This window comes from Mustela lutreola, chromosome 4, assembly GCF_030435805.1.
Source record: "Mustela lutreola isolate mMusLut2 chromosome 4, mMusLut2.pri, whole genome shotgun sequence".
NCBI classification, from domain to species: Eukaryota; Metazoa; Chordata; class Mammalia; order Carnivora; family Mustelidae; genus Mustela; species Mustela lutreola.
In genome coordinates, this window is record NC_081293.1 from 53,848,143 (window position 1) to 53,870,471 (window position 22,329).

At 39.9% G+C, this 22,329-nt stretch overlaps 1 long non-coding RNA gene and 1 pseudogene across 1 annotated transcript in view; both read left to right on the forward strand.

Annotated features, from left to right (window-relative positions):
* Positions 1-22,329, forward strand: part of LOC131828842 (uncharacterized) — a 56,118-nt gene that overhangs the window by 28,918 nt on the left and 4,871 nt on the right. The gene's annotated exons all lie outside the window — the stretch shown is intronic.
* Positions 19,402-20,070, forward strand: LOC131828841 (ferritin light chain-like; annotated as a pseudogene).

Genomic DNA, 22,329 nt, shown 5'->3' on the forward strand with positions numbered 1-22,329 from the left:
AATTAATAAGCGAAAAATTTAGTAAGAATGATCTCACAGTTACAAAAGTATGACTTTTTATGTTTTCCACAGCTCAGAAAAAGTCTGCTTCCTCCTTCCCCACATTATCTAATAACTGGCAACTGTTTGAATTATGCTGGGAAAACTTAGAATAAGGGGATTCTGGAGGGAAAGTGACAAGAAATCAGTAAATGTCAGCTTCAGTGCTGACATTCAGTGCTGTTCCAGAAAACAGTCAAAACCTTTTAAGAGTTATCTGCAACAATAGGGGTGGTTAAGTAAACTATAATTAATTTACACAAGGGAATATTACATAGTCATTAAAAATAATGAGTAAATTTGTTTTTCTTGAGAGAGATATTTGAGAGAGATTATGGAGAGATATTTATAACACATAAATTGATAAAAGGAGCATATAAAAACATGATCTCACTTTTGTTTAACATAAGAAAAAATAGTACTTGTATATCTGCATGAAAAGATAAGTATCAAAAATATAGCTTGTGGGTGATTAACTAAATATAATTTAAATTTTCTTCAGGTTTTTTGTATTTTCTGAATTTTTTATATTGAATATTTCATTACTTTCATAATCAGAAAAGACTAGAAGGATATTTCTATTTTTAAAAATGATATATATGAATTGCTTGTTGATGAGAAAACAGGTTCTCTCTCACCTTTTCCATCTTTGAATTCTGCTTGCATCTGAATGGTGTACTGGTACATAGAGGCTCTAGTCCCAAAGTGGGGAAGATGACTGTTGCTGGCTCCAGACACCAAAATGGTATCCATAATTAAGTCCAGGAGATAGAGACAATTTCCCTTATGAGCTCCAGCAGAAATATCATAGGGCAGACTGTCTTGACATGAATTAGGAACCAAACTGTTGAGGGGAGTGGGTGGGAGTGAATAGATGTAGTTTTCTGATGGGACAGATCTTGGCTACATTATACTCTCTATGGCCAGGGAAGAGAGATAGTCTACATTGAGTTGGTTCCCCATAGGGAAGAGCAGTTTTACCCCCTGAAGAAGAGAGGAGGAAATGATGTTGAGGAGACTAAAATAAAAACTATCCATTTCAATACTCATTCTAGACACTCATAATAATGATAATAAAGTTCTTAAAAAGTTACCACAAGGATGCCTGGCTGGCTCAGTCCATAGAGTATGCAACTCTTGATCTCCGGTTGGTGAGTTCAAGCCCCACATTGGGCATAGAGATTATATATATATATATATATATATATATATATATACATACATACACACACACATACATATATATATATACACATACATACATATATATATACACACACACATACATATATATATACACATACATACATATATATATATATACACATATATATACATATATACACACATACACACAGAAATTACCAAAGAGTTTTTCAGTGTTTGAGAATCAGAAACCATCCTTCAGTACCTAAACCACAGTACTTATTCATTCAATAAACATTCATCAAGTATCTACTATGAATGTCATACTCTATATCCTACTGGGATGAGCAGTGCACAAATAAAGACAAAATACACCTGCCCTCATCCATCTTACATTTTCAGACAATGGTAACACCTCTAAAAAATGAGTCTGCAATTGGTCTCTGGCTGTAATTTTTACTGCAGTAGTTAAGATAAAAGAAAACGCAATTTGGCTTTCATATAATTTTTTTTTTCATTTGTCTAGTGTAAGATCCTTACTCCTGAAAGAAATCAAGCTGAGTCATGAGATTTACAAGCAAATGAGAAGAGTACTGGCTTTTGATAATGATGGAAAATTACATTATCTAGACACACCCCAAGGTCTTCTGTAGCATCCTTGTTTTTTCCTTTTTTAAAAAAGATTTTATTTATTTGTTTAACAGAGAAAGAATACAAGCTGGGGGATTAGGAGTGAGAGAAGCAGGTTCCCAGCTCAGCAGGCAGCCTGATGTGGGGTTCAGTCCCAGGATCCTGGGATCATGACCTGAGCTGAAGGAAGACACTTAACGACTGAGCCACTCAGGCACCCTGTAGCATCCTTGAGCTTTAATTTCTTTGTCACCTTACCTGCCTTCACAGTGATGCCTGGCAAACCAATCTCATGGCACATATTTAATTTCAAGCAAAAAGTCCTCTTACTGTTGAGTGGTAGCAGTGAGCAAACTCCTTTTTGCAGGTCAGTGGGTTAGAGTACATGGATCAGAGCAAGATATTCTTGTTCTGTTTTTTATCTTGTTAGCGTTTTTCTGCTATGGACTGCAAGTCTGTCCCCATTTCCCCCAAATTCATATATTGAAACGTAATTTCCAACATGATAGTATTTGAGATGGGCCCTTTGGAAGGTGGTTAGGTCATGAGGGTGAAGACCTCATGAATGGGACCAGTGTCCTTCATATAAAAGAGATTCCCGGGCACCTGGGTGGCTCAGTGGGTTAAGCCGCTGCCTTCGGCTCAGGTCACGATCTCAGGGTCCTGGGATCGAGTCCCGAATCGGGCTCTCTGCTCAGCAGGGAGCCTGCTTCCCTTTCTCTCTCTCTCTCTGCCTGCCTCTCCATCTACTTGTGATTTCTCTCTGTCAAATAAATAAATAAAATCTTTAAAAAAAAAAAAAAAGAGATTCCCTTGCTCTTTCTGTCATGTAAGGACGCAGCAAAAGACCAGGAGCAATTGACAAACCAGGAAGTGGTCATCACCAGACACTAAATCTGCCAATACGCTGATCTTGGACTTCACAGCCTTCAGAATTGTGAAAAATAAATTTCTGTCGTTTAAGCCACCCATTCGATGATATTTTGTTATAGCAGACTGAACAGACTAAGACATTATTCTTGGTATAGCCAACACCTAACACTGAATTTTAAAAGCTTTGGAAGGAGAACAAAAGCAAGTTTTGGCAAATGTATCTTTATGGTTCTCTCTTTTTTTTTTTTTTTTAACTTTGAAGAACATAACAAGTATAACTCCCTAACACAGTGATTCTCAACTCTGACTACACATTAGAATCGCCTTTTAAAAAATAACCAGGGAGGGGCAGTGGGAGGTGGGGATGGAAGGTGAGGATGGGGCACTGATAATCCTATAAAAGGTACTTTAGGTGATTTTAATATGTAGATAGGGTTGAGAGCTACCTAAACAATAAGACATATCCACTTGGGGCAGTGGTGAATATTTTTAATCTAGAACACTTGGGTATCTTCATTTTTTTTTTTTTTGAAGATTTTATTTATTTGACAGACAGAGATCACAAGTAGGTAGAGAGGAGGAAGAAGGTTCCCTGCTGAGGGAACGTTCCCCTCCCCCTCCCGATGCTGGGCTTGATCCCAGGACCCTGGGACCATGACCTGAGCCTAAGGCAGAGGCTTTAACCCACTGAGCCACGCAGGCACGCCGGGTATCTTCATTTTATTGCCAGGCTGATTGTCATCCATGAATCACTTAAACGTTTACCACTTATCCACCTTTAAAAGAAGGATAAACGATCCTGCCTCCATTCATCCATCCACCTTCCTTTCCTTCTTTTTCTCTCTCCTTTTCTCTTTGTCACTCATATATTCATTCAATCACTCATTCATTAAACAAATATTTATTAGAGATAAATAGGGTGCTACGTACTAAGAATACAGAAAGATAATTCACTTCCATTACAGTTTTATAATATTAATAAGGTAGCACGTGTAACTCAATCATCTTGAGATTCTCAAGTAAAGTTCAATTAAAAAAAAAAAAATAGTTGAAGGGGCACCTGGGTGGCTCAGTGGGTGAAGCCTCTGCTTTCAGCTCAGGTCATGATCCCAGGGTCCTGGGATTGAGCCCCACATCGGGCTCTCTGCTTAGTGGGGAGCCTGCTTCCCTTCCTCTCTCTCTGCCTGCTTCTCTGCCTACTTGTGATCTCTGTGTCAAGTAAATAAATAAAATCTTTTTAAAAAATAGTTGCAAAAAAATACACACCAATCTTTCTCCTGCTTGATTTACTTTGTAAAAAAAATGTGCTAAAGCTTGAGTTGCTGTGTTAGACAAACATCAACATTCCTGACCTTCTGTGCTTTCAGTAAGTCATATAGCGAGCTATCCATCTGCCACAGTGTGCTTTTCAATCTTTCACGTAACAAATGAAAGAATGTAAATGCCTATAATTCATTAGGTTCTACATAAGATTGAGATACTATCAACTTTACTTAGAAATTATTCACACATCTTTGGAATATTTTGTGTGATTCTATTACTTCTGATATACCAAATCCCATGTAGACTCTAGCCACGTATGTTGATCTTTGACTTCTATCCAATTCCCAAATCTGGTTACTTTGTAGATGAAGGCAGAACTCTACATATTAAAATATAAATGGATGCTTTTTCGCTTGAACTGTTCATGCTGTTTTCCCCATTTTTAAGCTCCATGTTGCAGTATAACAGCTGGTCAAAAGTACCACGCCAGTGACCAACTCTGAGACTCGGACTGCTAGATCCCTCTTGGGAAGTTGGACATTATCATACTGCTGAAATAGTTACTGACACATATTTAAAGCTAAGAACAAATGCAGGCTCACTTCACCCACAGAAGCACCATAATCATTACTGATGCACTAGTGCACACACCTAACTCCAAAAGACAAAAGAAAAATATTTTGAATTAAAATCAACATCAGTAGGAAAACAACAGCAAGGAATAAAGGGAGAACAATCTTCCTGCCAAGAACAAATTCAAAGCTAATAGATTCCAAAAGAACAAGAACAAGCCTTACCCATAGCATAAAGTTCCCTATAACCAGGAATTTGATATTGGTACTGCCACATAATTGTAATTATTATGAAGCATGAATTTGCTCATAAGAAGAGAGATAAAATCAAAAAAGGAGAATTAACAGGAAGGGACTAAAGTAATTCTATGTCCAGATTTACATTTCTGAGATATATAACCATTCAGTACTCTCCATGAATAAACCATTATGGCCTAGGAAATAATATTATTACTAATAATACCAAGACTAGCTAACAATTACTGAGCATTTATTTATATTATGCCAGGCAGTATCAGTGCTTTACATGCATTATCTCATTTAATCCCTACAACAATCTTTTTTACTAATGTTCCCATTTTTCCGGATGAGAACAATGAAGCTAAGAATTTATGTAAATTGAGTAAGGTAACCCACTATCCTAATTTATCACTAGAGATTATATAGCTACAGCCACCTGGGACTTCTTAAGTCTTCTGTATCTTTGCAGCTCCTCTGAGCCTTTTGCAATCTATCTGTCACCAGCAATAGACAACTCTCTAATGGCGATACAGTATGCTGGCAAGGAGTTGCAAACAGAAAGCAATTTGTAGCTGCTGACTGTGTGTACTGTACATAGTTGCACCCTCCAGTTGGGTGCAAATGTGAAAAGAAAGCAAAACCCATCAATATATATTGTGGTAACTAATTACAAGGAAGAATATTACTAAGACTAATTCTTCCTCTTTAAAATTAAAAAAAAAGTTAAAAGGGTTAGGGGTTTAAAAAAAAATTTGTTCTCTCTTTGTATTGAAAAGTAGTAAATACACACACACAACCAACTCTTTCAGTATCTTGCACCAAATGGAGCTGACTTCATTGTGAGTCGATTGTGAGTCACTAAGGACAGGTTTCTGGCCCACGACATACACTTCCATATGTTTTGAACAGCCTACATACATTCGATGTAGGTCTCTATTTGACTTCTGGATTTTAAAACAAGTTTTAAAATTCACCACCCATAACCTTCAGTTTAACAATGATACTTAACTTCCATGCATATAGCAGAAGGTTTAAAGAAAAAAAAAATCACTGACTCAGGAAAAGGTTGGGGGGAGATTCTGGTGATAAGCTTCAGGACATATAAATAGGCAGATGTGTAACTTGTTTTGGGAACCCCTTGAAGTGTATCTACATAAATATTTTCAATAAATATAGGAATGTTGGGCTAATACTTATAGGCTACCTACCCTGTGTTGGCCATCATGTCAGAAAAACCAAGGTCATGTCCCCAAAGTTGATATTGCTGCTGGGTCCCCCAGGAACACAGTTGAATCTAAGTGAGGTGATACACAGATATGACTGTTTAACAGTGGCTTCTAGCGGCTGCAGGTGATCTACTGTTAGTGCATCTCACACTTGACCGTACATGAGAACCACCTGGAGAGCATGTTAAAGGTATTTTAAAGATTACTGGTCTTAATCCCAGAGATTCTGATTCTGTAGATGTGGGGTCCTGTGGGAAAATTTGCATTTCTGATGAGTATTTAGGTGAGAGGGAAGTTGCCCATGGAAGGACTATGCCTTCAGTAGTATTAAAAGTCTCTGTGAATAGAAAAGTTCACAAATTCCGAACTTTAATCACATTCCTGTTTGAGTGTGAATCTGAATGCTATACAAGGTAAGCTCCAGAGAAAGTAGAAATATCCTTTGGCTGGTTGGAACTATGATTCTTGGAACAGTAAAAAGTTTTAAGTCTTCAATAGAGGTCCTCTGGGAAACAATCAAGAAAGGCCTTTTTTCTATCTGATGGTATTGGAATGGTGTATACAGAAACTAATGATACTGTTTGTTGAGTTGATGGGTTTAGTCCTAAATTAGAGAAATAATTCAGCTTGAAGCAAATATTCTGATTCTAAGCCCTTCACAGTTATAATTTCATGATCCTGGGTGAGTGGTTGCTGAACTAGCAGCGTTAACATCACCTTGGAATTTGTTAGAACTGAATTCTTTGGGCCACACCCCAGACTTAATGAGTTAGAAACTCTGGGGTGGGACCTACCATCCTGTGGTTTATCAAAGCTTCCGGGTGATTCTACTGCATACTAAAGACTGAGAATTGCTGCCTGACTAGGGGTTCTCAAATTCACAGCGAATTCGAATCAGAATTACCTGGGAGGACTTGTTTAAGACATAAATTCCTGTTCCTTCCTCAGTGGGGGCCTAAATTTTGTCTATTTGGGGGGATTTGAATGTAGACAACATTTACAGAAACCACCTTACCTAGAGGCTTTCAAACTTTGTTGACCAGGACCACTATTTACATGAGGACTCAATAAATACAAACCTATTTGTAACTAAAACAAGAGTTTCATAGAACCATACTCTTACACATATAATACACTCTAATATTTTCTGTTCTATTTCATTTAAAAAAAATGCTAGAGACAAAAGGACTCCCAACCACCTCCATATTTTTTTTTTTTTAAGATTTTATTTATTTATTGACAGACAGAGATCACAAGTAGGCAAAGAGGCAGGCGGGGGTTGGGGGGGGGGAGCAGGCTCCCTGCTGAGCGGAGAGCCCAATATGGGGCTCAACCCTAGGACCCTGAAATCATGACCTGAGCTGAAGGCAGAGGCTTTAACCCACTAAGCCACCCGGGTGCCTCCAACCACCTCTATATTGACCTCAGTCTGTACTTTCTAATTAAGTTCTTCTTCTCAGTTTATCTCTTCACTCAGTAATGGAAACCGAAACTACTCCCTCAAGCTGGAACAGCTGCCCTGAGCCAGCAAGACCCCGAGTGATTGACCCCAAGACAATGATCTGACGTGACCTTCATTGTGAAGTGACATTCAAAGCCCACATGCATGTACCCACTGCCATTTGTCCCATATTTTCCTCATATAAACTAGAGGTATTTTTCAGCCCTTTAGAGGCGGCCTTTGAGAGGTCATCTCTTCCCAGCAGTGGCCTCACTGAAATAAATTGTCTTTGTTTCACCACTACTCATTTCTCTGCCATTGGATTTTGTCAGGGGCAAGTGGTCTAACCTATTCTGTCTGGGACTTCTTTTTTTTTTTTTTTTTAAACATTTGATTTATTTATTTGAGAGAGAGCATGAGAGGGGAAAAGGTCAGAAGGAGAAGAAGACTCCCTGCAGAGCTGGGAGCCCGATGTGGTACTCAATCCAGTAACTCCGACCTGAGCTGAAGGCAGTCGCCCAACCAACTGAGCCACCCAAGCTCCCTGTCTAGGACTTCTGAAGCCAGGAGCTCTTGTATTCTTGGGCCCCAGTTATGGCAGAACTACTAAACTGATTTCATGAGCTGTTAATGGGCTGCACCTACAGCCTGACAAACACACCTCGGATTGGTGCTTCACAAATGTTACAATACGTGTGATTCACCTGGAGACTTTGCTATAATGTAAACTCAAATTCAGTAAAACTGGAATGGAGTCTGAGATTCTGCATTTATAATAGGCTTCAAAGTGTTTAAAAATGCCGCCATCTGTGTATTACTCTTCCAGTGGTAAGGCCTGGATCATAAAAAGGTAAAGTGTTGCAGGATTTTTTTCTCTGTTGGTGCCCATAGTTCTTGGTCACACCATCTTGAAGAATGAGAGGTAGACCAGAATGGGGAGGGGGCAGCAAAGCAAGTTTCACTGAGTGACAGTACAAACTTCTCAAACGAGGAGGGAGTTGTCACCAGTTTCTAAGTCTAGGGGTTTTTATGGGCTCGTTGGCCGACTGTTTTAATCTGATTAACTCTGGCTGCGCCAGTCGTCCAATCAGGTTTTGTCACCTATCTATCTATGAAAAGGGTGGAGGGTTCCTTCCCGGGTGGTGTAAAATCCTTTTAAGGGTGGTTTCCTCTTAGGGCGGACCCTTGTCCCTGCCTGCCTGCCTTCCAATGATCATTCATCACAAGAAGGTAAGTCCTCCCAGGTAATTCTGATTCCTCTCCCAGTCACGAGCCTATTTCTCTTTATGATAGCAAGTAGACTGTGGTATTTATCCTGCCCAGATGTACTGGACAGCGAGTTATCCTTAATATCATTGTCAGTACTTATGGGGTTCAAATTCTCGACCTATGTGGGTTTAAGAAAGCACTGATTTGCAACAGATCATGTCAGATTTGTCCCTTTCTGGGGTGCCTGGGTGGCTCAGTTAGTTAAGCATCTGCCTTCAGCTCAGGTCATGATCCCAGGGTTCTGGGATCAAGCCCCATGTTGGGCTCCCTGCTCAGCTGGGAGCCCATTTCTCCCTCTCCCTTTCCGACTTCCGCCCTACTCATGCTATCTCTCAAAAAAAAAAAAAAAAAAAGAAAAGAAAGAAAATCAGTATTAGAATTGGAAAAATAAAAGACTAACTAGGGTCATTTTGTTTTAGAACAATGATATGTGTGTCCTGTGTCACATGATTAATAAATCCCTTCAAATAGGTGAGGAAGTTTAAAGAAGGTGATGTATGGAGAGGCCAGGGTATTGCCAAGGCAATGCTGGCTGACTGACCAGTACAGGCGAGCACCATCTGGGTGATTTTACAAGCCAGCATCTGGCCCTCAGTCTTGAAGACTAAGAGGCTGAGATGTCAGCCACGAAGTTGTGCCAAGACTCTGAGAAGGCTGGCTGACATTAACCTAGTTCATAGAGACTAATATATAAAACACAAGCCCTGGATTGTTTATTTTACAATAAAAAGTATGATTGCCAGGAGGACTAACCCTTGTGTTCTTAGGTCTGTGTCCTTTCTCTTCCTTTCAGAACTTTATACGGGAAGGTAAATTATAATTACAAGGTTGCTGGGAGAACACAGAATCAGAAAAAGATGTTCATTAAATATTTCAGATATTTATACATCATTTCCAGAATATCACACCTGCTTCAGAGCATCTTTTCACTTGGCCAGGCTTTAGAGGGCCCCTCCATTGCCTCTGGAAGGATCTATTTTCTAGACTTCTGCAAATGACTGGTCCCCATTCTGATGGAATCTTCAACCACATTAGCACATTAAGTCGGTACATCAAGTATTCTGTATCTTTTAGATACATGTCTCTGCTCTAACCCATAATTACATGTTATTTGTGTTCTCTCAGAGAGCAATTTAATTTCCATTTTTTTGATGGACATCTCATTTGGTCCCTTTTATTAACTACCATAGGATTAACTATTAGAGTCAAGGAAATATCATTCTCTGCCCATTTCAGCCTAAATATTTTCCATTCTTTTTCAAACTTTTATTTCTCTTTTTAGCAAATGAAGATAATACATTGCCTAGATTTAAAAACCAATAATGCTGGGACGCCTGGGTTGCTCAGTTGGTTGGACGACTGCCTTCGGCTCAGGTTATGATCCTGGAGTCCTGGGATCGAGTCCCGCATCAGGCTCCCAGCTCCATGGGGAGTCTGCTTCTCTCTCTGACCTTCTCCTCGTTCATGCTCTCTCTCACTGTCTCTCTCTCAAGTAAATAAATAAAATCTTTTTAAAAAAATAAAATAAAAATAAAAACCAATAATGCTAAAATAATTGTAACAAAAAATGGTGGAACACTGTCCCTCCCCTCCCAACACTTTCTCTGCAGCTTGGTACCCAGAAGCAGCCATTTTCAACTTTTACCACCTGTTTCTACTGGCAATTCCCTCCATCCATGTTTCTAAATAATATCTTTAGGCTATTATTTCTCGAGTTTTCTATTCTAGACATTATTGACTGACCTCTTCCTATGGAAGATGAGGATTTGGGAATCTTTCACACCCATACTTTTTACCTCTCTTTTTTCTCAACTCTAAATTTAATGACATCCTGATGTTTTCTTAAGTCAGTAATTAGTGTTTCCATTATTGGGATTATATAAATATTATCACTGTTGAGCCATGAGGTTTACTATGAGAGTGTTTCCTTTCTTATATAATTTCCTGAAGTTAATGATTGCCTCCCATTCCTGAAGTTAATTCTTTAAAAGCCAAAACAGATGCATAGGGTTTTAGATTTACATAAAAATTATAAGGATAGAACAAAGGGTTATTCTATACCCCACACCAGGTTTCTCCTACTGGTAAACTTTAATATTAGTGCAGTGCATTTGTTACAATTAATGAACCAGTGAACTAGAGTTCATACTACATTCAGATTTCCTTAGTTATTACCTACTCTCCCTGTTCTAGAATCCTGCATTCTATTTTTAAAAGATTTTATTTTTTTAAAGATTTTATTTATAAATCTTTATAACATATAGAATATAAAATAATGATTTTATAAATAAAATTTTAGAGAGAGAGAGAGCAAGCTGGGGGAGCAGCAGGCAGAGGGAGAAGAAGGTGCCCCGATGACCAAGGAGTCTGATGCTGGAGTTGGTTCCAGGACCCTGGGATCATGACCTGAGCCGAAGGAAAATACCTAGCTGGCTGAGTCACCCAGGCATCCTGAAGATTTTATTTTAAGAAATTTCTACACCCAACATGAGGCTTGAACTCACACTGCAAGATCAAGAGTCATATATTCCACTGACTGAGCCAGCCAGCTGCCCTGCCCACATTCTATTCATCAGTTCTGTCTCCTTACACCTAAGTTTGACAGTTTCTCAAAGATCCATGTTTCTGATGACCTTGACAGTTTTGAGGAGTACTGGTTGAGTATTTTTGTAGAATGTCACTTAGTCAGGATTTGTCTGATACCCTTTTAATGGTTACGGGGTTGGGGTTATGTTTTTGAGTGGAAGATCATAGGGAGAAAGTGCCATTTTCATCCTTTCAGTATAGTCACTGTGTCTGCTTTGGTTTGTTTTTCCCTCCTGGAGGCATTTCTTCTAGAACCTTCTCCCCTGCTCCAGTTTGGATTTGGTGTTGCCTGCCAATTGTCACCCAAGATTTATCTTCACATTTTTCTTTTCTTTTCCTTTTTAAATTTTATTTATTTACTATGAGAGAGAGGGGAGAGAGAGAGAGAGAGAACAAGCAGGGGAAGCAGCAGAGGCAGAGAGAGAAGCAGGCTCCCCACTTAGCAAGGAGCCCGATGTAGGACTTGATCCCAGCACCCTTGGATCATGACCTGAGCCGAAGACAGATGTTAAACCCACTGAGCCACCCAGGCATCCCTACCTTCACACTTTTCCTTGAGATTCTTTTAGCTATTCCTCTGTACTGGATTTCTATTGCCTGGATCTCTTTTCTTCTTCCTTCTCTCCTCTCCCCTGACTGGGTACAAACATTCCAGGAATTGAGGGGCAGTCTCAGGATTTGGGAAACTCAATCCCCTTTTTAAGTTTTATGTCTCATTCTGCTCTCTACTTTGCCTAGTATCTCTCACCTCAAGGCCTTTCTAGTTCAGTTCAACAGGAGGTTGCGAGAGAAGGGATACTTGTGCTGACCCTGCCAGGGGACAGAAGGGACCTGTTGGGCCCAACCATCTTTGTATATTACACAATCAACTTACTGTTTTCAGCTCACTTCTCAGCTTCTAACACACCCGGTAACTTCAGTTACTGATGTTTTTTAGTTTCTGCAACAATCAGCTTGCTTCTTATTGGTTTCTTTTTTGGCAAGACAGATTTCAATTTCCCTTTCTGTTTTGCTAACTTAATGACTAGTCTTCCATCTATTTTGTGTCATTTTGGTCTTTTCCCTTTCCATCTTTATCCACATGTAATAAATCATTTGAACCTTTAGATTCCACATCCTAATTATCGATGACGATTACTCCCTATCTGTCCATTCTCATTGTCATGGTTTTAATGTAGGCCCTCATCATTTCTCTCCTATACTGTTAACAATAAAAATCTATGTGTTCTCCATGTTTTCCATCTTTTTCCATATCTACTGCTTTCCCCATTTTCTTTCTAAAATATAATCTTATTTTTTTCACTCTTCTGTTTAAAATTCTTTGAAGTGTTCCCTGTTACTTGCTAGAATAAATTTCAAACTCTTCAAATACAATCCTTCTTCAAAATCTGTACTCTGTGGGGCAGCTGGGTGGCTCAGCGGGTTAAAGTCTCTGCCTTCACCTCAGGTCATGATCCTAGGGTCCTGGGATTGAGCCCCACATCAGGCTCTCTGCTCTGCAGGGAGCCTGCTTCCCCCTCTCTCTCTGCCTGCCTCTCTGCCTACTTGTGATCTCTGTCTCTCAAATAAATAAATAAAAACTTAAAAAAAAAAAGAAAAATAGATAAAAAGTCACTTAAAAAAAAAATCTGGACTCTGAATACCTTTTCCTGGCCCATTCCTTGCCGCCATTCCCAGCACAGTACTCTACCTTGCAGAGAAAACTATTTTCTGACACATGCTCAGAACTTTTCATAACTCCTTTCCTCTTCCTAAACATCCTTCCCTTTCCCTCTTTCTGGAAAAGTATTTATTTGTCCATCCAAGCTCAGAGGAGCCTCTCCCAATCCCCAAAATGGATGAAGTCATTCTCTTCTCTATACTCTCACATCACCTCTCACAAACCTCTATTACAGCCTTTTTACATTGTGTGATGACTGTTACAAGTCTATTTCTCGCACAGCCTATCCTAGTCATCTTTGTACCCTTCTTTTTCCTACCGTCCCAGCTTATAGTATGATACCTAGAACACAGAAAGGCAACGAAAATGTATTGAGCATTTAGTCTCTTAATAAATATTTGTTGAATAAATGAAGGCAACACATGAGAGATTTCAGGAAATCTGAGAGTCGCCACTGATGCAGTTTCCAAAGGCTGGTGAGGTTCGCAGCCGACCTCTTTGGTGCAAATAGATGGTTTTATTTATATATATATTTTAAGATGTTATTTATTTATTTGACAGAGAGAAAGGGGACACACCAGAGGGAGTAGAAGTGGGAGAAGCAGGCCTACTGCTGAGCAGGGAGCCTGAGGGGGGGCTCAATCCCAGGATCCTGGGTTAGTCATTAGATGCCCAACGATTGAGCCACCCAGGTGCCCCCAATAGGTGGTTTTATTAAAACACAGGGATAGGACCCATTGGCAGAAAGAGCTGCTGCGCTGAGGTTGTGAGGGATGGCTGATTATATACTATGGGGTTGGGGGAAATAAGGAAAAATGGAGGTGTCCAAGAGGACTTTCATATTCTAAAAGACGACCCTTAGGATACTAGAGGCCTTGCTACTATCAAGCTGAGGTTGTTTTTCCCTCTAGCACAACATTAACATTAAGATAGTTGGCAGAAGGGGTGCTTGGGTGGCTCAGTCCTTAAGCATCTGGCTTTGGCTAAGGTCATGATCCCAGGATCCCAGAATCGAGTCCCGCATCAGGCTCTAGTGGGGAACCTGCTTCGCGCTTCTCCCTCTCCCTCTGCCTATCTCTCTCTCTGTCAAACAAATAACATCTTAAAAAAAAAAAAAAAAAAAGATAGTTGGAAGTTTCCTGGAGGAATGTCACACGTATCCCACCCAGCAGTGGGGTGGGGGAAGGTTGCTTGGTATCAGCTTGTGCTTTGTCCTCAGCAGGCCTTCTGCTCCCTCATCACCTATCTTTAGGATTTTCCGAGGTCCTTATTTTAGGGGTTTACACAAAAATACGCATGCAGGCACAGGTGTGCATTTGCTTAATTGTGACTAATGACAAGACAGGCGTATAAACTTCAGACCAGCAAGGCTATAACTTAGGCAGGCTTGCCTGTAAGACACTTTGAGGCTAGCTAGAATGTAATCTCCAGAAAGCAGGAATTTTCATCTTTTTGTTTACTGTTGTATCCTCCGTGCCTGGTACATAGTAAGTACTTGTATTAGTCAGGGTACCGACAGGAAACAGATGGCACGCTCAAAATAGGATAAGTCGAGGGGAGACCATTTATAAAGGTGTAGGTGGAGTGTAGAGGAACCACAAATGATAGCAAAGTAATCCAGGGCTTATAACAGTGAGACACTGTTACACCAGCCTAGGTCTAAAAGGGAAAAGTTATGTAAAGTTGCTACCCTGCCCTTGAGAAAAACAACTGGCAGTCACGGCCACCTTGTTGCTGGAAAGGGCACTTCTGTGAGGGTAAAGTCCATCTAAATCACAAAGGTTGAAGAGCATCAGAAAAACTCCGGCTTGATGGCTGGCATGAATGCAAAAGGACTCTAATCTTGTGTGGGGATCAAGCAGCAGGAATCTTTTGGCTGGCAAATGCATGGCATACAAGCCACCACCATCCACATTTCCCAACCTTGCCCTGAAGGCAAGAGACTTTCTCCGTCAATTACTTCACCCAGAAAAGGCCGCAGGGTACTTCCCAGCACAGTGCTCCAGGGTGCGAGCGATTGATAGGAAACCTAGTTGCCAAACTGGCTGGGGTCAGATAAGAGTACAAGAAGGGTGAGTAGGGTCTTTCCAGTTTGAAATAGGTCCCTAGCAGTTGGCTGGGGATGCAAAGGTTGGATCGGCTCCCAGGAGAAGAAACTGCCAGCTGCCGGACTAAGCAGATTTTGGGGGGCCCCTGACAGCCAGGCTAGGGTTCAAGTTAGGATTCTGTTCCAAAGGGAGGAAATGATGCAAATCATGAATCAAAGTGAAAATTCTACAAACTGGTCAAAACAATTGAGAGCTGAGGAAAAGGCATGCAGTAGGTATAGAGGATATGTTTTTCAGAGTAAGATTGATTTCAGACTCCTTTGCCGGTGGAAATGATGTTTCTAGTATACCGTTAAGGATGGTATGGACTGACTCCAGAATGTGGTATGACTGAACTCACAACAGCCAGATCTTAGGTACCTGCAGCTAATCAGGGAAAGATGGGGAAAGAATAATAATCTGCTTTTGTTTTTTCTTCTCCCCTCCTTTTAAAAATGATTAAGCCAAAACTTTTGCTGTGAATGTTTAATTAAAATAAGCATATGAGATCATAATAACTACAATTTACGGAGTATTTACTGTTTTATGCTTTAGGAATATTCTCATTAATCTCTGTAACAGCTCCATAAGGTAGATATAATTACACTTATTTTATAGATGAGGAAATGGAAGTTTAGAGTAATAAAACAAATAAGTTGTAACTTTAGGGTTTTGATCCAAGCTTACTTGTCTTTAAAGCCTGATTTATTTCTGGTACTTCAGCTGCCTATGCTATCCTGTTGAGACGCATGATTTCAATCAACCTCATCTTGGATTCCTCTGGGTCATTATAAATGATGAGAACAAGCAAACCTACTGTGATAAGGCCATAGGAGGATAGGTATAAGCACCTTACAAAATATCAGCATGGTTAAGACTAACCAGAATATTTTATTCATCTTTAAGTTTTTTTATGTTAAATACTATACTTGCATATACTCCAAGTACTTTCTAAGAGAGAGCATGTCACTCATGGTTTCTTTTTTTTCTTTTTAAGATTTTACTTATTTATTTGACAGAGATTACAAGTAGGCAGAGAGGCATGCAGAGAGAAGGGTGGGGAGAAGCAGGCTCCCTGTTCAGCAGGGAGCCTGATGTGGGGTTCGATCCCAGGACCCTGAGATCACAACCTGACCTGAAGGCTGAGGCTTAACCCACTGAGCCACCCAGGTGCCCCTCACTCATGGTTTCTGAGAGCCGTGTAATTTGTACTATGCTCTTTTTCTCTTGCATACTTCCCCTGCCCAAAGGTGTGGCCCAGAGACAGGCAAGTGTCCTAAGAGCTGTCAGCCCTTCAGCTAGCCTGCGACCTTCCACACAGCCTGGCTTGCAAAAACAAAGTAAGCCACTTGCCTGAGATTTTCTCACTTAGATATTGGAATTTGCGAATACAGAGAATGTTGGGGAAGGGTAGAGAAAGGAGGTTTGGTGGATCATGGCAAACCAAAACAGAAGCTGTGAAATAAAACACAAAAAACAAGATAAACAAATATGTAACTCGGGGTTCTAACAGGAAACAAAAGACATGCAAATGATAAATTGAGCTGAGCTTATCTACAAAGGAACTAATTGGAAATATGTGGGCAGGGTGTAAGGGAGCTATAGGGATAGTAGAGGAACCTAATCTGGCTAGCAAGGGAGCTATTGCCACCCCTAGACCTGAAGGGACAGGGGAAAGAACAGGTTGGCAGGGGACAGTTGTATCGAACAAGTCACTTTGAGAGGAGCAGTGATCTTGGGTTGAGGGACAGTGTGCCTAAAGCGACCTTGTAAGGAGGGAACTAGGAGACTCAACAGACCGACCTCATTCTATGCAGGTCAGGCTTCCAGGAAAGAGAGCCCAGGGGTGAAGGATAAAAAGTGGATCTGGAGGAGCAAACTGAAGATATTTTAGAAAAATAAAACAATGAGTAGAAGGAGGAGAATAGAATGGACATGTAGAGAGAAAAGTTTCCTGTGAAAGAAAAAGAGACGTTACCCGCAAGAAAGACGGAAAGGGTAGCTAATTCCTAGAGTTGCTTCAGATCTTGATGACTTTCCAGTTCGAAATCCAGTTCCAATTTTAGTCTAAGCATAGCTTTACAATAGACTCTCTTCTTTTAAAATAGTCTATGAGCAATTCATGGTCTCTTGTAGCCCTAATAAAAAATGCTAGGTACAATGAGAGTAGTTTATTCCTCTCAGAAAGCCTGCAATTAGGGGTGCCTGCGTGGCTCAGTCAGTTAAGCATCCAACTTTTGATCTCAGCTCAGGCCCTGATCTCATGGTTGTAAGTTCAAGCCCTGCTTTTGGCTCCACGCTAGGTATGGAGCCTACAAGAGAGAAAGAAAGAAAGAAAGAGAGAGAGAGAGAGAGAGAGAGAAAGAAAGAAAGAAATCCTGCAAACAAAGACATTTGAGACACATAGAGCCACTTACTGAGAAAGAATCATGACACTCTCCTCAGCCTTTTTAAAGTGTCCGGATTTAAAAATAAAGGTGTCAGTGTTGTGAAAACCACTTATGGTCAAAATTGAGAAATTATAAAACTGACCTAATTAAGTGAACTCTCTTGAATTATGAAAAACAAGCTGCTCTTTGAAAGAATCACAGACCATTTATAAGAAATTAAAACAATAATATTTTTCTTTAATTACCTCTCCCCCAGCTTTATTTATATACCAAATGATTCATTTTTAAAATAAAAAAATTGATATATGTAATATGTCAATTTTGATATATGTATTCATCACCATCAAAATAACATTTCCATCCACTCCAAAAGTTTCTTGTACCTCTTTGTAATTTCTTCCTCTACCTATACACCCAGGAAACTATTAATTTACTTTCTGCCACTTTGCATTTTCTAGATTCTTTTTTTTTTAAAGAAGATTTTTATTTATTTATTTATTTGACAGAGATCACAAGTAGGCAGAGAGAGAGGAGGAAGCAGGTTCTCTGCTGAGCAGAGAGCCCAACGTGGGACTTGATCCCAGGACCCTGAGATTATGACCCGAGCTGAAGGCAGAGGCTTCACCACTGAGCCATCCAGGCGCCCCTCTAGATTGTTTTTTAAAGAATTTTTTTTTTAAGATTTTATTTATTTATTTGACAGATGGAGATCACAAGTAGGCAGAGAGGCAGGGAGAGAGAGAGAGGAGGAAGCAGGCTCCCTGCAGAGCAGAGAGCCCGAGGTGGGGCTTGATCTCAGGACCCTGGGACTATGACCTGAGCTGAAGGCAGAGTAAAGCCTCTGAGTCACCCAGGCGCCCCTGCATTTTCTAGAATTTTAAATAAATAGATCAAGCTATATATTCTTTTGCCTATCTTTTTTTCTTTTTTTTAAGAAGAGTTTTTTTTTTTTTTTTTTTAAAGATTTTATTTATTTGAGAGAGAGAGCAAGCATAAACAGGGAGAGGAGCAGAGGGAGAAGGAGGAGTAGACTCCCCACTAAGAAGGGAGCCCAAAGTGAGGCTTGATCCCAGGGCTCCAGGATCATGACCTGAGCCCAAGGCAGACACTTAACAAACTGAACCATCGAGGGGCTCCTTACCTGCCTTTTAATTCTGCAGAATTTTTCTGAGATTCAACTATTTTGTTTTATGATCAATAATTCTTTTTTATTGCTTAATAGTTTGTCCTTATACGAATATACCTCAATATCTCCATTCATGTCTTTTTTTAAAAAAAGATTAATCTGTTTATTTGAGAGCTAAGGACATGTGTGCGTATGGGTAGGGGGAGGAGCAATGGGGGAAAGAGAGAATCTCAGGTAGACTCTGTGCTGAGCCTGATGTGGGGCTCGATCTCATGACCCCAAGACCATGACCTGCACTGAAAGTAAGGGTCAGACACTTTAACCTACTGAGCCAGCCAGGAACCCATTCATGTCTTTTTTTAAAATTAAGGTATAACTGACATACATTATCTTAGTTGCAGGTATATGACATAATGATTTGATATTTGTATATATTTCAAAATAACCACCACAATAAATCGAATTAATATCTGTCATCACATATAGTTACAGAATTCTTTTTCTTGAGAAAAGAACTTTTTAAATTGACTTAGCAATTTAAAAATATGTAACATAGTATTATTAACTATAGTTGCCATGCTGTCCATTACATCCTCATGACTGACTTACTTTATAATTTGTAGTTGGTATCTTTTGACTCCCTTCACCTAATTCACCCATCTTTTACCCCCTTTCTCTGGCAATCTATAATCTATGGGATTATTATGTTTTTACATATAAGTGAGGCAGTGTGCCCAGTGGTTCTGTGAATCTGTCTCTTGTTTCAACAGTGTTTGGACAGAGAAGACCCAGGGTTGTCCCTTCTACCAGCCTCTTACCACCCTCTAACCTTTTTTCAAGTGTTAACTTTCAGAGCCACCTTCTTGGCCACCCTCTGCCTCCTGGACTGGCCAACAACCCTATTCTGAGTTTAGCTCCTTATTATCAGTCAACCATGAGCAACTAGATCCATCAGAATTATTCCAGCAAGGTAGAGGCTGCCATCAACTGCCTAGTCTACATGCATCTGCAGGCCTCCTACACCAACCTCTCTCAGCTTCCATTTGACCTTGATGATGTGGCTCTGGAAGATGTGGGCCACTTCTTCTACCAGTTGGCTAAAGAGAAGCCTGAGGGTGCTAAGTATCTCTTAAAAATGCAAAATCTGTGCGGAGGCCTCATCCTCTTCAGAAAGTGCAGAAGCAGTCCCAAGATGAGTGGGGGAAAGCCCTGGATGCCACAGAAGCTGCCCTGGTTCTGGAAAAGAGCCTGAATCAGGCCTTTTGGATCTGCTCTGGTTCTGCCTGTGCAGACCCCCATCTCTGTGACTTCTTGGAGAACTACTTCTAGACAAGGTGAAACTCGTCCAAAAAATAAGCGACCACCTGACTAACCTCCACAGGCTGGCCTGTCCCAGGAGAGTAGCTCTTCAAAAGGCTCCCTCTCAAGCATGACCAGGAGCTTCTGGAGCCCAGTACCCCTTGAGGGGTCCCTCTGGCATCCCCCAGGTCTCAGGGCTTGTGCCTGAGCCTCTCCCTGCAGCCACAAGGCAGGTTTTTTTTTTTAAGACTTTATTTAGTTTTATAGATTTTATTTATTTTTAAAGATTTTATTTATTTATTTGACAGAGAGACAGCAAGAAAAGGAAAACAAGCAGTGGGATAGGGAAAAGCCAGCTTTCTGCTGAACAGGGAGCCCAACGTGGGGCTGGATCCCAGGACCCTGAGATCATGACCTGAACCAAAGGCAGATGCTTGATGACGTACACATGCTGTCAAAAAAGGCAATATTTCATTCTTTTTTATGACTAATAATCTATACTACATCTTTGTCCATTCTTCCATCAAAGGACACTTAAGTTGTTTCTATATTTTGACTATGTGAAATAATGCTATGATAAAGTGAAGGCGCATCTATTCTTTTGAGTTAGTGTTTTTGTTTTCTTTAGATAAATACCCAAATGTAGAAATTGCTGGATCATTTGGTAGTTCTTTTTTAATTTTCTGAGAATCTCCATACTGTTTTCCATAATTAGCTGTACCAATTTACATTCCCACCAACAGTACATAAGGATTCTCTTTTCTCCACATCCTCACCAACACTAGTTATTTCTTGTCTTTTTGATACTGGCCATTCTAATAGGTGTGAGGTGATAGCTCATTGTGGTTTTGACTTTAATTTTCCTGATGATGAGTGATATTGAGCACCTTTTCAAGTACCTGATGGCCATCTCTATGTCTTCTTTGGAAAAATGTCTATTAAGATCTTCTGCACATTTTTTAATAAGATTTTTTTGCTATCATGCTTTTTGAGTTCTTCGTATATTTTAGATTGTAATTCCTTATTAGATAAATAATTTGCAAATATTTCCTCACATTCAACAGGTTGCCTTTTCATTTTGTGGACGGTTTCCTTTGCTGTACAGAAACTTTGTAGTGCGTCATCCCACTTGTTTATTTTTGCTTTTGTTGCCTTTTTTTTGTTGTCAAACCAAAAAAATCATTGTCAAGACTGATGTCAAGGTGATCACCACCAATGTTTTCTTCTAGGGGTTTTATGGTTTTAGGTGTTATATTCAAATCTTTAATCTATTTTGCATTACTTTTTGTGTATAAATGAGATAGTGGCCCAGGTTCATTCTTTTGCATGTGGCTGTCCAGTTTTTCCAACACCATTTACTGAAGAGACTGTCCTTTCCCCAGTGTGTATTCGTGGCTCCTTTGTCATAAATTAATTGACTTGGTTTTGATTTATTTCAGGGTCCTATATAATTATTCTGTGCCATTGAGCTATATGTTTGTTTTTATGCCAATACCATACCGTTTCGATTACTGTAGTTTTGCAGTATGGTTTGAAATCAGGGGGCTTAATGCATACAGTTTTGTTCTTTTTTTTTTTTCTTTTTAAAGATTTTATTTATTTATTTGACAGAGAGAAAGAGATTGCAAGTAGGCAGAGAGGCAGGCAGAGAGAGGGGGGAAGCAGGCTCCCTGCTAAGCAGAGAGCCCAATGTGGGGCTCGATCCCAGGAGCCTGAGATCATGACCTGAGCCGAAGGCAGAAGCTTAGCCCACTGAGCCACCCAGGCGCCCCTCCAGTTTTGTTCTTTTTCAAGGTAGCTTTGGCTATTATATAGCTGTTAATTTTAAGGTAGGAAATAGGAATAGTATTTTTATGGAAGGCTAAGAGGTGTTAGAAGCAATTGGTTCAATAAATGGAAATTCAAAGCACTAAACCTGGAGTTGGAGATCTTGGTTGGTCATCCATAGGCAATGGGACTTGGGCCAATAACTTTAAACTTGCTGAGCTTTGATTCCCTCATCTGTAAAAGATTGATAATACTTGCCTTGCATGGGTTTGTGAGGACTGAATGAGATAATTTATATATTTAACTCTGTTTAAATATTAACTTTGATTACTATGTAAGTATAAACAAGAACATTAAAAAGTTAGGTCCTCTTTGTGGACTCCTATATTGAGGGCCAAAAGACATGATCAAGGATCACGGCTCTGAACAAAAAGATAAAATATGGTGGTCAATGTTTCTTCCTCCTTCAACCTCCACTTCCTCTTGTCCATCTTCCCCTACCACTCCTCCCCTTCTCCCTCCCCCTAACTGTTTGTTACTGTTGCTGCAGAGTGTTGCTTTCTTCTTGAGGGCAAGATCCATTTCCTTTCTTCTGCTATCATTTTACTTAACATATTGTTCTTATATCAGATTCTCAATGAATATTTATTGAGGGAATAATAAATACTTGTTCAGTGTTTTATAGATTACAATGCATTTTCAGATACATTATCTC